Source organism: Amphiura filiformis, chromosome 11, assembly GCF_039555335.1.
Source record: "Amphiura filiformis chromosome 11, Afil_fr2py, whole genome shotgun sequence".
Classification (NCBI taxonomy): Eukaryota; Metazoa; Echinodermata; class Ophiuroidea; order Amphilepidida; family Amphiuridae; genus Amphiura; species Amphiura filiformis.
Window position 1 is genome coordinate 63,096,451 of NC_092638.1, and position 5,193 is coordinate 63,101,643.

Sequence of the window (5,193 nt, forward strand, 5' to 3'; positions counted from 1 at the left end):
ATTATGTGCTTAAAAGGAACACATTGAATATGCCTTGAAATAGTTTTAAAATGTAATTTATAGTGTATTCCTACAAGGAAAAAAAGGAAAAAACCATTCCTAAATTTTAAAAGATGATTTATTTACAATTGCAATTTGTCGCAATATTCCGTGTACCCTACGTTACATTGACATATGTTATCTAACCCTTAATTACCTTTTTATCAATTTAGGTATCATGGTCGCATGTCACAAATAGGTCACCCAAAAATGGAGGGGTTACGGTTCGCTATCTCTAAGGACCGCTATCTCTAAGGTTCGCTATCCCTAAGGTTCGTTATCACTAATTACGAAAAAGGTCCACTATACCTAAGGTTCGATATCACTAATTTTGAAAAAGGTTCGGTATTCCTAAGGTTCGATATCACTAATTTTAAATAAGGTTCGCTATCTCTCAATTTTAAATAAGGTCCGTTATCACTAATTTATTGAAGGTTCGCTATCTCTAAGGTTCGCTATCACTAATTTTAAATAAGGTCCGCTATCTCTAATTTTAACAATTCCGGTATCCCTAAGGTTCGCTATCTCTAATTTCAAATAAGGTCCGCTATCTCTAAGGTTCGCTATCTCTAAGGTTCGCTATCTCTAAGGTTCGCTATCACTAATTTCAAATAAGGTTCGCTATCTCTAATTTCGAACAAGGTTCGCTATCTCTAATTTATAATAAGGTTCGCTATCTCTAATTTTAAATTAGGTTCGCTATCTCTAATTTTAAATAAGGTTCGCTATCTCTAATTTTAAATAAGGTAGATAGCGGAGTAGCGGACCTTATTTGAAATCAGTGTTCGAAATAAGTACTTATCCTCTTGTCCTCTTGTCCAAAAATCACTGGGGACAACCATATTGAGCTATGTACTTATCCCTGGACAATCACTATATTTTACCTCCAAAAGTATGACACATTATTGGGACAACCAAAATGTATTGAGGACAAGCAGAATTTATGCTTTAGTTATGCTCGGGATAACCTCCAGATTTTCCTTATTTTGGACGCTGTTTGAAATTAGAGATATCGGACCTTATTTTAAATTAGAGATAGCGGACCTTTTTTTAAATTAGAGATAGCGGACCTTTTTTAAAATTAGAGATAACGGACCTTATTTAAAATTAGAGATAGTGGACCTTATTTAAGATTAGTGATAACGAACCTTAGGTATAGCGCACCCTAATCAAAATTAGTGATAGCGAACCTTAGAGATAGCGAACCTTAATTAATTAGGAATAGCGAACCTTAAACAAAATTAGTGATATCGAACCTTAGGTATAGCGGACCTTTATTGCAATTAGTGATATAATCTAACTAACCTTAGAGATAGCGAACCTTCAATAAATTAGTGATAGCGGACCTTATTCAAGATTAGTGATAGCGAACCTTATTTTAAATTAGTGATAGCAAACCTTATTTAAAATTTGTGATATCGAACCTTAGAACTAGCGAACCTTATTCTAAATTAGTGATATCGAACCTTAGAAGTAGCGGACCTTTTTTTAGGTGTAGCGAACCCTTTTCTCTATTAGAGATAGCGGGATTCTGATCTCCATAGACTTTACACGTTAGTGATAGCGAACCTTAGAGATAGCGAACCTTAGAGATAGCGGGATGTCACCAAATGGAGGATCCGTAACATGAAAACGCTTTCTTCACACTTCAAGTTTGGTTTATTCCAAAAGTATAATACCTATTGTAGAAAGTTTGGTGTCATTTTGTAGATAATTATGTTCTTTGTCAAATACAAAAAACCCCAAGTCAATTGGTGCACGTAACGCTCCAACATTTCTAAGTGACTTAACTCTTGCCAGAGTCACCCTGCTTATTCAAAAGTACACATATTTTTAAGGAAATTTGATGAGGAATTCAATTATGCTATTAGTTTTAGTGCCAGAAATGGAGGAAAAACGTTTTGATTGATAATGTCATTAAAATTGTAAAATTATTTTACAATTTTTGACCACCCTATATGTTAAACACAAGGGATAGCAAACTCTTTCTTCCTAATTTGCTTGAAGGGCCCATGCAATGTCTTTCTGAATCCATATTTATTTTGAGCTACATAGCTTTCAGAAAAGAAAAATATGGGGTTCATCATGACAAGAAATATGCTAATTTTGTTGTTTCACCCTGTATATTTCTTACCCACCCTGTATTATGATGTTATACTTTGTTGATTCGGCATCCTTGTAATATAAGCTTTCCAGAAATATATACTTTTAATGGTCTAAAATGTTTTCATTAAAAGTTGTGTTGAAGGGAATCAAAATTGGTGATTTTTCTCTCATTTTACATTATGTTACACAAAAGATGACCAGTTCATGACATGCAACCTCATGTTTTGCCTTTATAATGTCAAATTAATAGCGTGGAAATAAAATTCATGACTAAAAACGCAATGTGGGTATCCATTTTAGAGAAAAGCAATACAAAGTACCATAATCTATCATGACTGTATGGTTAAGGAAAGTAACCTGCGTTACAAATTTTCTGAAAATCAAACGGTAGAATATATACCTGGTAACGTAGTAAACATTAGCACGTGATACCATGATCAAAGTGAAATAATTTTGTTCTATTCCTATCATTTTAAACAGAACATTTGGAAATTTTAGAAGTTTAAATGAAACATCCGTTACTGAATATACGGCGCTTACTATAGCGCAATACCAAACATGTTCATTGCGCTTTACAAAATAAGAAATTATACACTACATGGTCTTATGCAACAAGCAAAAACTACACAAAAAAACAACAGATTAATACAAATGTGTCTTGAGCGAGCGTTTGAAAATGTCAACAGATGGAGAATATCTTATTGAGAGTGGCATGTTATTCCAGAGGCGTGAGCCGAAGACACTGAAGGAGCCATCACCGATACATTTCTGAGATCTTGGAATGGTAAGGCGGCTCTGGTCTTTTGATGAGCATAGACCGTCTCGTGATGGTTTGTGGGTTTGTACGCATTCCTCAAGGTAGATTGGTGATAGACCATTCAATGTCTTGTAGATATGAAGAAGAACTTTGAATTGGATACGTTTGTCAACTGGAAGCCAGTGTAAAGAGTTAAGCAACGGTGATGATGAGTGTCGACGGGGAACCTGGAAAATGATACGGGCAGCTCAGTTCTGAAGGCATTGAAGCCTGGTGGTATCCTTTCCTCTACAACAACTTAGAAGCGCATTTGCCTAATCTAGCTTGGAGAGGACGAGCGCCCGCATGGCATTGGAGCATGCCTCCTTAGTGATGTAACGACGTATTTTCGACAAGTTCCATAAGATGAAATTGATTGACTTGCACACAGATGTTACATGATCAGACATGGTCATTGCAGAATCAAAATGAACACCCAAGTTCTTGATTGTGGATGTAGGAGTGATTTCTGCCTCGCCAATCTGAATCTTTGTGTCAGCAAGTCTGTGCATATTGTGGGGAGATGATGCGATAAAAAACTCTGTTTTTGAGTCATTAAGTTTGAGCATATTTTCATTCAACCAATTACGGGGCTCCTCAACACACCTAGTCAGTTTGAAAATCGCACAAGCTGCATCACCTGGAATCTTTGGATTACAAAATGCATAGATCTGAACATCATCAGCATAACAATGAAAATGTAAGCCATGACGGCGAATAATTGAAGCAACATTTTGTGACACCACACTTTAGATCGTAATAATCAGAGAACACATTTCCAACAGATACCCGGAACTGACGAGACGACCAGTCATGTACGAATGGAACCATTTTAGAGCGGTGCCTTTGATACCAAAGCCATGTTCTAACCGGTGGAATAGGATATCATGGTCAATGGTATCAAAGGCAGCACAGAGGTCAAGCATTATTAAAAAGGCTGCCTTATTTTTATCAAGGGCCATCGCAATGTCATTTGTGACCTTGAGCAATGCTGTTTCGGTGGAATGCATGTTCTTATATGCCGATTGATACACCTCATCGAGATCATTAACCTGCATGTGCTCGTTGACCTGGATTATCGCAGCCTTTTCAATTACCTTGCCAATGAAACCTATGTTTGAGCACAGATATTGGAACACATATCTGTGGTTTGAGACAGGCCTATAATTTTTCAAGTCGTTCCAATCTAAATTGGTCTTTTTTAAGATTGGGGTAACTATGGCCTGCTTGAGATCCTCAGGGAAAGTGCCCTCTTTGAGGGAGGAATTATAGGAATTTTCATGTAATTGGTGGTGTTCAAGGTTACATATTGAGGTCAAAGGTCATTTGAGGTCTACTTGTAAAATTGGCTAACATTGAAAAAAAGGGTCAATCACACAAATGAAAAAAATGTTTCACATGAATATTTACTCTTCACTATAGATGAATTCAATGAGCCAAGTGATGGTCAGAATTCAGTCGGCCATTACTGGGTCCCGTCTGCACCAAACTGGTATTGTTACTGCCCAATTGGGTGGATTAAGTCCGCTTAAAAATCGATGTTGAATTGTATTGTGTTGTAAACATTCATCATTCTTTTGTCTACGTGTAACACGGGTGATGGAATGCAGTTAAATATCCCTGCCAAGGCCACATCATTTCACATTTTAAGGAGAGACCCAGCTATGGCTGCCATTGAGGTGTAGGAATGCTTGAAAATGGATTTGTCTATACCCATACCTTTGGATGACCTATCTGGGACCGCCGTTCCTAGTTTTTGTTTCTGCTTTCAATAGCAAAAAAAAGCATGGATTCCGTTAGGGTTAAGATCAAGGTGCACACTTGCTGTAACCATGTACTTTAATAACATATTACAAATGTACGTCATAAATTTTTAATACTTTACCATACTCTATAATAGCTAACCCATATCCACTATTTTCTCTTTGTTCCAGACACATTCCAGGTTTGATATCCAGTTTGAAAGGCACCTCAACAGCAGGCAGTTTCAGAAAGGCAGATACAGAAATTAAAGAGTGACCAGACACCTCAGGAGCATTAACCGGTATGTTAGTTTTGCCAGAACCAGGGAACTTTATACTGTAGATGCATGATGGGAAGAGAGATTGCATGGAGTCGTGTGTGCTATATGACCTGAATTGACATTGCATGGACAAGGACGGAGATTAGTTAGCAAACATTTTCATTCACTAACACACACTCATTAACATTTTCCAATTGTTGTGTGATACTACTAGAATCATCAGCATTGC

The 5,193-nt window shown here is 36.8% G+C and overlaps 1 protein-coding gene across 2 annotated transcripts in view; it reads left to right on the forward strand.

Moving 5' to 3' along the window:
• The window catches only part of LOC140165134 (uncharacterized), a 60,475-nt gene that overhangs the window by 5,142 nt on the left and 50,140 nt on the right, over positions 1 to 5,193 (forward strand). For both annotated transcript variants that reach the window (XM_072188569.1, XM_072188570.1), the window contains exon 2: positions 4,876 to 4,936. The gene's annotated coding sequence lies outside the window, so the exon portion shown is untranslated. The remainder of the gene's footprint in view (positions 1 to 4,875; positions 4,937 to 5,193) is intronic.